Below are 16,373 nucleotides of genomic sequence, written 5' to 3'. Positions count from 1 at the left end.
TTGAGGCAGCACAGGTGCAACCCACTGATGAAGACAGCCAGTAACCAAGCAAAAGAGGGGCCGGTTGATTGGTTACTGGCTGTCTTCATCAGTGGGTTGCACCTGTGCTGCCCCAACCTTTATCAATGGAGGTCTGCTGCATCCTGCTAGTGCATTAGTCAGGGCATTAGTCAGGGTTCGGTGAGTATACCTTTCATATGTGTTTTTTTTTGTTTTTTTAAATTTTTTCCATTGTACTACTAAACCCACTGTATTGCATATTTCAGGAGTTTTAATCGGTCCATTTTATACCAACTCCAACAAAATGGACACAGACTGACTCCACAGCCCTGCTGGATCACACTCCGATCATTATATTATAAAAACTGGGCACATCTTGTGGTATCACTGGGAGGATTAATTACCCCAAGATATCCATAGATAAAATGCAACCACATACAGGGATTGGACAAAATAATGGAAACACCTGGAAACATCAACAAAAGTTAGTTTAATATGGTGTAGCTCCACCTTTTGCGGCGATTACAGCCTCATTTCTCTGAGGTATGGATTCATACAAGGTGTGAATTGTTTCCAAAGGAATTGTAGCCCATTCTTCAGTTAAAACACCCTCCAGATCTTTGAGCAACGATGGCGGCGGAAATCTACGCCTAACTTGAATCTCTAAAATCGACCATAAATGCTCAATAATGTTGAGATCTGGGGATTGTGGGGGCCAGATGAGATGCTCAACTTCATTAGAATGTTCCTCGTGCCATGCTTTAACGATTCTAGCTGTATGAATTGGTGCGTTATCATCCTGAAGGATGGCGTTCCCCTCCGGGAACAGTGCTTGAACCATAGGATGCACTTGGTCACCCAAAATGCCTAAATAATCTCAGCTGTTAATTCTTCCATGAAAGGATATCATTGGCCTGGCGGATCTCCATGAAATAACACCCCAGATCATCACAGAACCTCCACCATGTTTTACTGTTAGGAGAGGGCAGTCTGGATGGAATGCTTCTTTCGGCTGTCTCCAAACGTACACTGGGCCAGAGGTCGGAAATAGGGTAAACGATGATTCGTCTGAGAATATCACGTTTCCACTGCTTGAGGGACCACTTCTGGAGGTTTCTACACCACTCTAAACACTTGGAAACATTTGTCATTGAGAGCAGCGGTTTTCTAATTGCAGCTCTTCTGTGGAATCCAGATTTGTGCACCTCCCGATGAACAGTTTTCTTGGAAACTGGGTTCTGTAGGTGTTCATTGAGCTCAGCAGTGATTTTCGGAGCCATGGTCTTGCAATCCTCTCTCACAATTAGCTTTAGAGTCCGACGGTCTCGCTCAGTCAACTTCGACTTTCGGCCGAATCTGTGCTTTGTTGTGGACGTTTTTCCTTCTCTTTCAAACGCAGTCATTACTTTGGAGACAGTACCTCTTGACACGCCAAGCATTCGGGCACTTTCTGTTACACTAGCGCCTGCCATACGAACACCAACAATTTGGCCTCTTTGAAAATCTGAGAGGTCTGCCATTGGTATCAGGTTCTCATCAATGTGCTTACAATTCTGCAAAACAAACGGTTAATTTACATACACATATCACATAACACAAATAATCAACTACAAAATATTACCATATGTCACGGTTTGCATGTTTATAACATGTTCGAAGATTATGATGCCAAAACGTTAGGCGTTTCCATTATTTTGTCCAACCCCTGTAAGTGTCATGTAATAAATATATGCAGCGCTGCAGAAATCTTTTAGGCAGGTGTGGAAAAAATGATACAAAGTAAGAATACTTTTTTAAAAAAAAGTGTATAAATATAATCTGTATGCTTACAATTGATCCAACTTTCTAAACTCTGCAAGCTCCTCACCACCAAATCAATGTGTGTGTGACCGACCAACATATGGGGGCGACGGGCGAAGGCACTGAGCAAAAGTTTCTGCCAGCGATAGACTAAATCTTCTCCTTTAAATTGTAAACAGAGAACACTGAAGTGAATCTGTCACCAGATTTCACAAACTGCATATATTAGTAAATCTATCTTCTAGAGCTAATCAAGCTGGTCTCCTTATTCTGATAATCCATGTCAGAATGCCTATAACATTCTTTGTGAATGTTTCCTGCCCAACATTACAAGGCTCATTTAAATTTCAATATTATACAGTAACTCTGATAGGCAATTTAAAAAAAAGCAGTAACTGCTGTGTAGTCCGATGCTAGTGATCTTCCTAGAAGAAAAATAAACTGATTTTCAAATGAGAATTCTGAGTGAATTGAGGGGGGGGGGGTTCCATAGTTTGGATTTTTACCAATTAGCAGGAGCAGAAATTGTGGTTCCCTTCCTGACCAATAGGAGATGGTAAGGATATTACATGGATATCAAATTGACTCTAATTGTCTTATTTCGTGGCATTAATAAGTGATTAAACACTTTGGCAAATTACTCTGCCTTATACCAGCAACAGAAAAACATACTATCATTTTTTCGAGAGCCTTTCAAATAAAATAGGACTGTAAATAGACAGCCCTTTAATTAACTCCTAGAAGTTCTAACAGCGTTAGGCGTTTACTGTGGTCATGGGGTCATATTGCCGAACCATAGCCGGCTATGCACATTAGATAGCCGATGACCATTGAACAGATTCCCATCATGACCCTCCCATACACAGAAATCCTGATAGGAAAGTGCAGCAGAAAGTCATCTGGCAGCGGCATATTAATGTATCACACAAAAGAACCAGGAGTTGAAATCCCACCAGCTGAATCCTTTTTCACCCCGGTACCATCTATCGCGAGGGGACAGACATGATAACCTGAACAACAGTATATGGTTGGTCGATCACAACAAATTCGGTGGGTTCAGCAAACTTTTTGCTACAGAATACGGTTGCCTTAAATCTCCCATCTGGAGTGGCGCAGTAGGACCAATGTCAATGGATGAAGATTCGGAGCCACACAACATTCCAGTAATAACGCTGGGCAAAAAGTGTCATCATGGGGACACAAGCCTATTGGGTTTAGTACTACGTCGTTCATGCTCTCTATATAAATCTGACAAAAGGTGGAATACTCTATCAACCAAATGGAGCCTATATGACAAATCAATATGATATGTGGCAAGTTTTGTAGGATCCATGGTGTTGACTGATTCTCTCATATATGAAACCATCCCTTTCTGTTTGTATTTTCACAGTAGAAACACATTCAGCCAAGAACCAGTAGGTGGCAGTAGCGCCATGCCGTCTTACACGGAGCCGCGACATCTGGGTTCCATTATTTCCTACTTCCTGTCTCTTTTCAAAACAAACCGTTCTACATCACATCTATGAACGCACAGATTATTATGAAACGTCCCAAATTATTTGGATTACAATAACCATCTGAATTTCGTTTTCCTTGATGAAACGGCAGTCCCTGCGGTGAACATGAGAATTAGTTCGAGGACTTTTTCCATTACTAACACTCGCCTATTTACTGGTAATACCGTCCACAGTGACTAACGCTAAAAATCTAAAAATCTGTTTTATTTTATGGGAGCCTCAGATTTCTCAATTTGCAGAAACGTGGCGCTCGGCATGAGGCTCTGAGCTGCGCCATTAAAATTCCTGGTAGACGAGCAGCGCATTGAGTATTGCAGTCATGTCGGCACAGAGCTCAACCATTCCCAGACTGGCTTCTCAAATCTTTTTTATTATCTTTTTTTTTTTCTCCTACTCGCTTATGAATTTACATCTTCTTCATTGTATTCCATCACCGTGAAGCTTGCTAGATAGGCTTAGTCAAGAGTCTGGGGAAAAACAACAATATATCAGCCAGACACGGTGCAAATGGTGCGGAGATTAACACTCTGATTACATATTAGAAAGGAGGACTTGGTTTTCCTGCAGCAGTAACCGTCAGCAAGCCAGGTGTGTGACCGCTGTGCCGTCACACCTGTATTGCCACCAACGTGGGCCGTGACACGTTTACCACGACGGTACGAGCACAAATCACGATAAATAACTGGAGGCGACACAGACGGGCCTTCCATAAATAGCAAATCAACTGCCCCCAGACCCACGAGGCGGTAATGACCCCGCAATGTCTCGCCTGCTCCATCTACACGCCATTTTTAGTGCAATGGATCATCAATGCCTTTACAAATACCAAATCTGATATTTTCCTCAAAAAAATTCTATCTGAAATCCATTTTTCAAGTCTGTACACATAGCATCTTAAAAGGAATGAGTCACTCGTAAATGACCTATGGCTGAAATGTTTTTAGGTTAAATGTATTTTAAAAAAAATGTTTGATAGTTTGTTTTTATATCTAAACGTTAAAAAATAAAATAATCTTGCAATTTGCACACTGGCCACTAGGCCTAAATTCAATTCAAGCTTCCTGTTTGATTTTTTTTTCAACAGCCACATGTAAATAAGCAGCACCTGGCTGGATCAGCTCCTGATGAAGTATTTTCTGCTCATGCTCTGATCTGAGCAAGGGATTCTGTGCAGGGATGGGGGATTAGGTGAGCTGTGACATCACATTGTGAAGGGTGGATACCATGACTGTTGTGGAGGGCCGAACTAATAGCTTGAAATTAATTATACTCATTATTAATTTATTATTATTACCGTATATACTTGCGTATAAGCTGAGATTTTCAGCCCTTTTTTGGCTGAAAGTCCGTCCCAAACCCCCCCCCCCCCCTTCGGCTTACACACGAGTCATATACCAGGGGTTTGGCGGGGGAGGGGGGTGTCAGGTCATATTCATCCCCTCCTGGCGCGGTCTCTGCAGCCCCTGCTTCTCCCGGTCTCAGGCTACTTCCTTCAGTGGTCACATGGTACCGCTCATTAAAGTCATGAATATGCACATATTTATGACTTTAATGAGTGGTACCATGTGACTGATGAAGGAAGGAACGGAGACGGGGAGAAGCAGGGGCTGCAGAAACTGCGCCAGGAGGGGGTAAGCTATATTCACCTGTCCACAGTCCATCGCTGCGCGCTACTCTGTCCTCTCCTCCACGTCCTCTGCCTGTGTTTAGGTCAGAGGGTGTAGTGACATAGTTAGTGCGCGCCGCGCCCTCTGCATGAACGTCACTGACAGAGCGACGTGCAGCCATGGAGCAGGGATAGGTAAATATCGCCAGTGCCGGAGTCCTGAGCCAGCGGTGACATCAGAACCTGTTACCGCCTGCTCAGGACACCGGCACCAGGCCCCCAGCGATGAGAGGTATGTCTTTTTTTTTTTTTTTATTTGCAGCGGCAGCAATATTATGGGGGCATAATTATGGAGAAGCATATGGGGGCATAAACTATGGAGCAGCATATGGGGGCATAATCTATGGAGCATAATCTATGGAATATCTTATGTGGCCATAACCTTTAACCCCTTCACCCCCAAGGGTGGTTTGCACGTTCATGACCGGGCCAATTTTTACAATTCTGACCACTGTACCTTTATGAGGTCATAACTCGAACGCTTCCATGGATCCCGGTGATTCTGACATTGTTTTCTCGTGACATATTGTACTTCATGTTAGTGGTAAAATTTCATTCAAATAACTTGCGTTTATTTGTGAAAAAAATGGAAATTTGGCAAAAATTTTGAAAATTTTGCAATTTTCCAACTTTGAATTTTTATGCTCTTAAATCACAGAGATACGGCACACAAAAAACTTGATAAGTAACATTTCCCACATGTTTAGTTTACATCAGCACAATTTTGGAACCAAAATTTTTTTTTGTTAGGAAGTTATAAGGGTTAAAAGTTGACCAGCGATTTCTCATTTTTACAACACCATTTTATTTTTAGGACCACATCACATTTGAAGCCACTTTGAGGGGTCTATATGATAGAAAATACCCAAAAGTGACACCATTCTAAAAACTGAACCCCTTAAGGTGCTCAAAACCACATTCAAGAAGTTTATTAACCCTTTAGGTGCGTCACAGGAATTTTTTTGAATATTTAAAAAAAAAATGAACATCTAACTTTTTTTCATAAAAAAAATAATTCAGGTTCAATTTTTTTTATTTTACCAAGGGTAACAGGAGAAATTGGACTGCAAAAGTTATTGTGCAATTTGTCCTGAGTACGCAGATACCTGATATGTGGGGGGGAACGACTGTTTCGGGGCATGGCAGAGCTCAGAAGGGAAGGAGCGCCGTTTGACTTTTTCAATGCAAAATTGGCTGGAATTCAGATTGGACGCCATGTCACCTTTGGAGAGTCCCTGATGTACCTAAACAGTGGAAACCCCCTACAAGTGACCCCATTTTGGAAACTAGACCCCCCAAGGAACTTATCTAGATATGTGGTGAGAACTTTGAACCCACAAGGGCTTTACAAAAGTTTATAACGTACAGCGGTACAATTAAAAAATCATATTTTTTCCACAAAAATGATCTTTTCACCCCAATTTTTATTTTCCCAAGGGTAACAGGACCCTAAAAGTTATTGTGCAATTTGTCCTGAGTACGCTGATACCCCACATGTGGGGGTAAACCACTATTTGGGCGCATGGCAGAGCTCGGAAGGGAAGCAGCGCCATTTGACGTTTTTGGCTGGAATTGAGATCGGACACCATGTCGCGTTTGGAAAACCCCTGATGTACCAAAACAGTGGAAACCCCCCACAAATGACACCATTTTGGAAACTAAACCCCCTAAGGAACTTATCTAGATGTGTGGTGAGCACTTTGAACCCCCCAGTGCTTCACAGAAGTTTATAACGCCCGGGCGTGAAAATAAAAAATTCGTATTTTTTCCACAAACATGATCTTTTAGTCACCATTTTTTTATTTTCCCAAGGGTACCAGGAGAAATTGGACCTTAAAAGTTGTTGTCCAATATGTCCTGAGTATGCTGATACCCCATATGTGGGAGAAAACTACTGTATGGGCACACGTCGAGGCTCGGAAGGGAAGTAGTGACGTTTTGGAATGCAGACTTTGATGGAATGGTCTGCGGGTGTCATGTTGCCTTTGGAGAGCCCCTAATGTACCTAAACAGTGGAAACCCCCAAAAATGACCCCATTTTGAAAACTAGACCCACTAAGGAACTTATCTAGATGTGAGGTGAGCACTTTGAACCCCCAAGGGCTTCACTGAAGTTTATAATGCCAGGGCATGAAAATAAAAAAATCGTATTTTTTCCAGAAACATGATCAATTAGTCCCCAATTTTTTCATTTTCCCAAGGGTAACAGGAGAAATTGGACCCCCAAAAGTTGTTGTGCAATTTGGCCTGAGTACGCTGACACCCCATATGTGGGAGAAAACTACTGTATGGACACACGTCGGGGCTCGGAAGGGAAGCAGTGACGTTTTGGAATGCAGACTTTGATGGAATGGTCTGCGGGTGTCATGTGCGTTTGGAGAGCCCCTGATGTACCTAAACCATTGAAACTCCCCACAAGTGACCCCATTTTGGACACTAGACCCCCCACGGAACTTATCTAGATGTGTGGTGAGCACTTTGAACCCCCAAGTGTTTCACAGAAGTTTATAACACTCGGACGTGAAAATAAAAAAATCATTTTTTTTCCACAAAAATGATATTTTTGCCCCCAATTTTTTATTTTCCTAAGGGTAACAGGAGAAATTGGACCCCAAAAATTGTTTTGCAGTTTGTCCTGAGTAGGCTGATACCCTACATGTGGGGGTAAAACACTGTTTGGGCGCATGGCAGAGCTTGGAAGGGAAGGAGCACCATTTGACTTTTTCAACTCAGAATTGGCTGGAATTGAGATCAGACGCCATGTTGCATTTGGAGAGCCCCTGATGTGCCCAAACAGTGGAAACCCCCAATTATAACTCCAACCCTAACCCCAACACACCCCTAACCCTAATCTGAGCCCTAACCCTAGCCCTAACCCTAAGGCTGTGTGCACACGCTGCGGATTCTGCTGCGGTTCCGCAGCAGTTTTGGCCGCTGCGGACAAGCAGCAGTTTTTGCTGCGGTGTACAGTACCATGATTCCCTATGGGAATCAAAAACCGCAGTGCAGACGGTGCGGAATTTTCCGCGCGGATTATCTGCGGTTTTCAATCCGCAGAAAGAATTGACATGTCAATTCTTTCTGCGGATTCTCCTGCGGTTTGCCATCTCCTCTATTGAGGAGATGAAAAACCGCAGGACAAAACCGCAGAGCAATCCGCAGGTCTTTTGACCTGCGGTTTCACCTGCGGATTTTGCAAAATCCGCGCGGATGAATCCGCACCTAATCCGCAGCGTGTGCACACAGCCTTACCCTAACGGGAAAATGGAGATAAATACTTTTTTTTTAGTTTTATTATTTTTCCCTAACTAAGGGGGTGATAACGGGGGGTTTGACTTACTATTTATGGCGGTTTTTATGTTTGGCGGCTGTCACACGCTAAAAGACGCTTTTTATTGTAAAATAGTTTTTGCATCACCACATATTGAGAGCTATAATTTTTCCGTATTTTGACCCACTGAGTCATGTGAGGTCTTATTTTTTGCGGGACGAGTTGACGTTTTTATTGGTACCATTTTCGGGCACGTGACATTTTTTGATCGCTTTTTATTCCTATTTTTGGGACGCAGAATGAACAAAAACCAGCGTTTCATGAATTTCTTTTGGGGGGGTGCGTTTACACCGTTCCGCGTGCGGTAAAATTGATAAAGCGGTTTTATTCTTCGGGTCAGTACGGTTACAGCGATACCTCATTTAGGTCGTTTTTTTATGTTTTTGTCGGTTTTATGCAATGAAAACTATTTTATATAAAAAATAATTATTTTTGCATCGCTTTATTCTGTGAGCTATAACTTTTTTATTTTTTCGCTGATGATGCTGTGTGGCGGCTCGTTTTTTGCGGGACAAGATGACGTTTTCAGCGGTACCATGGATATTTATATGCGTCTTTTTGATCGCGCGTTATTACACTTTTTGTTTGGCGGTATGATAATAAATCATCATTTTTTGCTTCGTTTTTTATTTTTATTTTTTAAGGGGTTCGCTAAAAGGGTTAACTAATGGGACAGTTTTATAGGGCGGGTCATTACGGACGCGGCGATACCTAATATGTGTACTTTTATTGGTTTTTTTTTTATTATTATTTCCAAAAAATGGATTTATTGAGGGAATATATATTTTTTTTTTTCTAATTTGGCGATTTTTTTTAATTTATTTTTACATTTTTTTTTAATTTTTTTTTTACTTTATTACATAGTCCCAGGTGGGACATCGCTGATCTGTCACATCACAGATCACTGTGACAGATCAGCAATCTGTCACAGGCATTGAAGAAGACTTCCTCTTGCCTGCGCTTTGCAGGCACTGAGGAAGCCAGCTTCCTCAGGTCCCCGAAGGCCCCCGTCGCCATCTTGGATTCGGGGGCCTGGAGGATAGGAGCCCCCCGCAGCAGCGCTGCACATTGCGCTGCCGTGGGGGGCTCAGGGAAGCACGGAGGGAGCCCCCTCCCTCCCGATGCTTCCCTTTAACTCCCGGTACACCGCGATCATGTTTGATCGCGGTGTGCAAGGGGTTAACGTGCCGGGGGCGGTCCATGACCGCCCCTGACACATAGTGCCGGGTGTCAGCTGTGATAATCAGCTGACACCCGGCCGCGATCAGCGGCGCTCACCACGTGGGCGCCGCTGATCGCGGTAGACGTACTATCCCGTCCACGGTCATACGGGCCCGGGTACCGTGGACGGGATAGTACGTCTGATGTCAGGAAGGGGTTAAGGGGCATCACATGGGGCATTATTAACCTTTGTGCAGCACTATATGTGGCGTATTTTGTATGGAGCATCTTATGGGCCATCATGGACTGTAAGGAGCATTATATGGGGCTCCTGATTCAATATGGATATTCAAACATTTCACCTACTGATGTCTCAATTTTACTATTAATGGTATCTATTTTTATTTTTGAAATTTACCAGTAGCTGCTGCATTTTCCACCCTAGGCTTGTACGCAAGTCAATAAGTTTTCCCAGTTTGTGGCAAATTTAGGGGGGGGTCAGCTTATACACGAGTATATACGGTAGTTGTATCACTTAATATTGAGCATAATTATGCTGACACCCCCTATATATCTTTGACCCCCCCTTATATACAGCATGAGCCACACACAGCCTACTACATATGCGGCATGAGCCCCACACAGAATCCCCATGTACTGCATGAGCCCCAGTTTCCCCATAAACTGCATGAACCCCACACAGCCTTCTTATATACAGCATGAGCCCCAGTCTCTCTACATACTGAATAAGGCACCACACAGCCTCCCATATACTGCATGAGGCCCCACACAGCCTCCCCATATAATGCATGAGCCTCACACAGCCTCCCCATATATTCCATGACAGTATACAGCCTTCCCATAGCCTCCCCATGTGCTGCATGTCACCCCCATAGAATCCCATGTTCACCCCCGTTTTCATACACATGGAAAAAAAAAAGAAAAAAAAAAAAAAAACACCACACATACTCACCTCGGTCCCATTCCCAGGCGCTCTTCTGCTGCTGTCTCTGATGCGCTGACTCTCTGGCGGTACACAGCTGACGCGATGAGATGACATTATCGCGTCAGCTGTTTCACACGCTGATGGGTGGAGGAAGTGGCCGGAGGCCCCTCCTCCACCAATGCTATCTGCAGGGGACAGCAGTTTTTGAATTTCCACAAAAATTTAAAATAACCAATACATTTCATTCAACTTCACAATTGTGTCTCACTTGTGGTTGATTCTTCAACAAAAATTTACATTTGGTATCTTTATGTTTGAAGCATGATATGTGGGAAAAGACTGAAAAGTTCCAGGGGGCCGATTACTTTCGCAAGGCACTGTATATAGAAGGGTTATCTGTCCTTGTGCATGATGAGAATATGAGCTGGCACATCACATTTTGAATGGTGGATCTAGTGTCATCTACTGTTATAGGTGTTATCAGTCATTGTTCAGGAGTATGCGGTAAGCTGTGACATCACATACTGTGAATAGTGGATCTTGTTTTATCTAATATAGATAAGAGTCATCTGCCATTTTACAATAGGGGAGGTGAGCTGTGACACCACCTATTGTAAATGGTGGATCCTATGTTATCTAGTATACATAGAGCGGTTAGTCACTTTACATGAAGAGGAGGTGAGCCATGACATCACATACTGTGAAAGTTGGATCTTGTGTTAACACCACTATATATAGTAGATAACATTAGATCTAACATTGTCAGTATGTGATGTCACCGCTCACCTTCTACTCCTTCTGTACAATGACATAACATGTACAGTATATACAGTAGATATTGGTCACTATAATTCTGCCTGTAATGGCAAGGAGACTGATAAGTCATCTGAATCACAGAACAAGAACTAGAAGCACAATATTATGTGAACATTTTGACAAGATTTCTATTTTTATGAAGATAGAGATATGGAAAATTGACATTAGTACGATCTAAAATAAAAATACATTTAACAAAAGCCTGATTAAAAGAACAGTTAGTTTTTCTGATAATACAGTCCCTTTAAAAAAAAAAGGAAAAAGGCAAAGACATTAAAAGTATAGTAGCTTAGCTTGAAGAAGAGGTACAAGTCTATCAAGTCAAACGTCTAATCCTATTGTGTTGTTCCAGAAGCAGGCCAAAACCTGATTGCAATTTCACCATATGTGAAAGAAACTCCCAAGTTACGGCCATCAAAATAAATCCCCAGACTTCCCATCTCTTTTCGTATTTTTCAAAAAGGCAACAAGACCTCCTTCTTGAACTTGTTTAATGAATTGTCTGTCACAATATAACATGGCAGAGATCACCAAAATCTCATTGCTTTTACAGTAAAGAATCCCCTTTCTACGAAGAAGAAACAAAACATAGCATAAGTCAGGTCAATGGGATCCTTTCAAAATTGGACATGGCACTCGTGGTGTATACGGCTTGGTGCACAAGTAGGATCCAGCCCCATAACATACAGTAAAGAGACTTAGCATTCAAATCATGGAAACTGCTTTTTATTTGTACAAGCAATCCACCAAATCAAACATTTTGGTCTTACCCAACTTTCATCAGTAATACTGTGAGAAAGAACAAACAAAATTAGATAAAAAAAACTTATTTTAAATTTTGTTTGTACTTTTTAACAGTTTTACTGTTGAAGGTTGAGTAAGACTGAAATGTTTGATTTGGCAGATTGCTTGTATAAATAAAAAGCAGTTTTCATGATTTGAGTGCCAAGTCTCCTTGCTATAGTTTAATATGACCCTACATTCTCAAAAAAAGCATCAAAGCATCAATTCTTCCTCAGTTGTGGCCAAAAGTATTGACACCCCTGCAATTCTGTCAGATAATACTCAGTTTCTTCCTGAAAATGATTGCAAACAAATTCTTTGGTATTATCTTCATCTGTCTTAAATGAAAAAAAAATAAAAAGAATTGTCCTAAAGCCAAATTGGATATAATTCCACACCAAACATAAAAAAGAGGGTGGACAAAAGTATTGGTACTGTTCGAAAAATCATGTGATGCTTCTCTAATTTGTGTAATTAACAGCACCTGTAACTTACCTGTGGCACCTAACAGGTGTTGGCAATAACTAAATCACACTTGCAGCCAGTTGACATGGATTAAAGTTGACTCAACCTCTGTCCTTGTGTGTACCACTGAGCATGGAGAATAGAAAGAAGACCAAAGAACTGTCTGAGGAATTGAGAAACCAAATTGTGTGGAAGCATGAGCAATCTCAAGGCTACAAGTCCATCTCCAAAGACCCGAATGTTCCTGTGTCTACCGTGCGCAGTGTCATCAAGAAGTTTAAAGCCCATGGCACTGTGGCTAACCTCCCTAGATGTGGACAGAAAAGAAAAATTGACAAAAGATTTCTACGCAAGATAGTGCGGATGTTGGATAAAGAACCTCGACTAACATCCAAACAAGTTCAAGCTGCCCTGCAGTCCGAGGGTACAACAGTGTCAACCCGTACAATCCGTCGGCGTCTGAATGAAAAGGGACTGTATGGTAGGAGACCCAGGAAGACCCCACTTCTTACCCCGAGACATAAAAAAGCCAGGCTGGAATTTGCCAAAACTTACCTGAAAAAGCCTAAAACGTTTTGGAAGAATGTTCTCTGGTCAGATGAGACAAAAGTAGAGCTTTTTGGGCAAAGGCATCAACAGAGTTTACAGGAGAAAAAGAGAGGCATTCAAAGAAAAAAAACACGGTCCCTACAGTCAAACATGGCGGAGGTTCCCTGATGTTTTGGGGTTGCTTTTCTGCGCCTCTGGCACTGGACTGCTTGACCGTGTGCATGGCGTTATGAAGTCTGAAGACTAACAACAAATTTTGCAGCATAATGTAGGGCCCAGTGTGAGAAAGCTGGGTCTCCCTCAGAGGTCATGGGTCTTCCAGCAGGACAATGACCCAAAATACACTTCAAAAAGCACTAGAAAATGGTTTGAGAGAAAGCACTGGAGACTTCTAAGGTGGCCAGCAATGAGTCCAGACCTGAATACTATAGAACACCTGTGGAGAGATCTAAAAATGGCAGTTTGGAGAAGGCACCCTTCAAATATCAGGGATCTGGAGCAGTTTGCCAAAGAAGAATGGTCTAAAATTCCAGCAGAGCATTGTAAGAAACTCATTGATGGTTACCGGAAGCGGTTGGTCGCAGTTATTTTGGCTAAAGGTTGTGCAACCAAGTATTAGGCTGAGGGTGCCAATACTTTTGTCTGGCTCATTTTTGGAGTTGTGTGAAATGATCAATGTTTTGCTTTTTGCTTCATTCTCTTTTGTGTTTTTTCATTTAAGACAAATTAGATAATACCAAAGAATTTGTGTTTGCAATCATTTTCAGGAAGAAACTGAGTATTATCTGACAGAATTGCAGGGGTATCAATACTTTTGGCCACAACTGTAGGTACACACTTTTTGAATTGTTATTCCAAACATCTTGGAGAACTATTCACAGATCTAATGTGGATGTCGCTGGCACAAATCCTTCTGTCTCTTCATTTAATCCCAAACAGAACTGATATTGAGATCAGGGCTCTGAGGAGACCATATCACTTCCAGGACTCCTCATTCTTCTTTATACTGAAGATAGTTCTTAGTGATATTGGCTGTATGTTTTGGGTCATTGTTGTGCTTCAGAATACATTTTGAACCAATCAGAAACCTCAGTGGTGGTATTGCATGATGGATAATGTATTTTTCAACACTGAACGCCAAAATATGGGCAACACTGAAGACCCTAGATGCAGTGGTCAGTTAAGGAAATACAGTGCAGCAGATGAAAGACACATTATGCTTACTTCCTTTCTGAATTAGATGTCCAGCAGTGTCATCAGCTCAGAAATGGCAGCAACCCGTGGGACACAAACCCATCTACTCTTCGGAGAAGTGTGGCCAGAAGTTGTCTGTAGGGAAGAACAGCAGCCAGAAAGCAATACCTCCTACATGGAAACGAGGACAAACGACTAAACTATGCACACAAACATAAGAACTGGGATGCAGAAAAATGGCAGGTGTTCTGAATTAACAAGTCAAAATGTGAAATATTTGGCAATAACAGAAGGCAGTTTGATGCTGAAGTGTCTGCAGGCAACAGTGAAGCATGGTTGAGGGTCCCTGCAATTTTGGGGCTGCAGTTCAATAAGGGGAATTGGGGATTTCGTCAAGATTAAGGATATCCTCAATGCTGAGAAATACAGGCAGATGCTTATCCATCATATAATACTTCCAGGAGGGCTTCAGGATGACTCAAAATTTATTCTGCAGCAGGACAATGTCCCCAAACTTACAGTCAATGTCAATGCGATCTATCTTCAAAGTACAGAAGAACAAGGAATCCTGTAAGTGATTATATGGACCCCATAGGACCCTGATCTCCGCAGAGTCTGTCTGAGATTTCGAAGACAGAAGGATTTGGGCAAATCCTACATCCACAGATCTGTGGTTAGTCCTTTATGATGGTTTGTAATACCCTCCTTACAGAGTTCCTTCAAAAACTGCATGCAACTGTAGATAGAAAAATTGATGCTTTAATGGCGTTTTGAAGGTAAAGGACATTCACACCAAATATTGATTTGATTTAGCTTTCTCTTCTGTTTATTCTCTTTGCAATATGTTAGTTTATTTTTATCAATTGTTACAGGGAATCTGTCAGTGGGCTCAACCCTCCCAAGCTATACGTATGGGCATGCAGGTCATAAAAAGTTGAACAAAACACCATGATACCTGTGATCCGATGTCTTAAGAAAAAAGTAGGAATAAATAAATTAGCTGTTAAGATCTATGGGCCAAGCACAGATCTTCCTGCAAATCCACCTCCAGAGATTATTTCAAATGGAGGGGCGTTACCATTGTGGGACATGTAATGACTGACAGTCTGCTCTTCTGATCCATGTGTATCACACTGGTAAGTCCACCTTTCATTTAAAATAACCTCTGGAGGCAGATTCTCGGAGAGATCTACAGTGGGGCAAAAAAGTATTTAGTCAGTCAGCAATAGTGCAACTTCCACCACTTAAAAAGATGAGAGGCGTCTGTAATTTACATCATAGGTAGACCTCAACTATGGGAGACAAACTGAGAAAAAAAATCCAGAAAATCACATTGTCTGTTTTTTTTTTCCTTTTATTTGCATATTATGGTGGAAAATAAGTAATTTGGTCAGAAACAAAATTTCATCTCAATACTTTGTGATATATCCTTTGTTGGCAATGACAGAGGTCAAACGTTTTCTGTAAGTCTTCACAAGGTTGCCACACACTGTTGTTGGTATGTTGGCCCATTCCTCCATGCAGATCTCCTCTAGAGCAGTGATGTTTTTGGCTTTTCGCTTGCCAACACGGACTTTCAACTCCTGCCAAAGGTTTTCTATAGGGTTGAGATCTGGAGACTGGCTAGGCCACTCCAGGACCTTGAAATGCTTCTTACGAAGCCACTCCTTCATTGCCCTGGCGGTGTGCTTTGGATCATTGTCATGTTGAAAGACCCAGCCACGTTTCATCATCAATGCCCTTGCTGATGGAAGGAGGTTTGCACTCAAAATCTCACGATACATGGCCCCATTCATTCTTTCATGTACCCGGATCAATCGTCCTGGCCCCTTAGCAGAGAAACAGCCCCAAAGCATGATGTTTCCACCACCATGCTTTACAGTAGGTATGGTGTTTGATGGATGCAACTCAGTATTCTTTTTCCTCCAAACACGACAAGTTGTGTTTCTACCAAACAGTTCCAGTTTGGTTTCATCAGACCATAGGACATTCTCCCAAAACTCCTCTGGATCATCCAAATGCTCTCTAGCAAACTTCAGACGGGCCCGGACATGTACAGGCTTAAGCAGTGGGACACGTCTGGCACTGCAGGATCTGAGTCCATGGTGGCGTAGTGCGTTACTTATGGTAGGCCTTGTTACATTG

General features: G+C 42.2%; 1 protein-coding gene across 2 annotated transcripts in view; it reads right to left on the bottom strand.

The window, feature by feature from the left end:
- REEP3 (receptor accessory protein 3) overlaps positions 1-16,373 on the bottom strand; it is a 209,254-nt gene that overhangs the window by 15,505 nt on the left and 177,376 nt on the right. The window lies entirely within an intron of this gene.

Source organism: Dendrobates tinctorius, unplaced genomic scaffold, assembly GCF_039654945.1.
Source record: "Dendrobates tinctorius isolate UK_male_01 unplaced genomic scaffold, ASM3965494v1 ptg000156l, whole genome shotgun sequence".
In the NCBI taxonomy this organism is placed as follows: Eukaryota; Metazoa; Chordata; class Amphibia; order Anura; family Dendrobatidae; genus Dendrobates; species Dendrobates tinctorius.
Note: the sequence above shows the minus strand (reverse complement) of the source record. Positions and strands in the feature narration are given on the sequence as shown.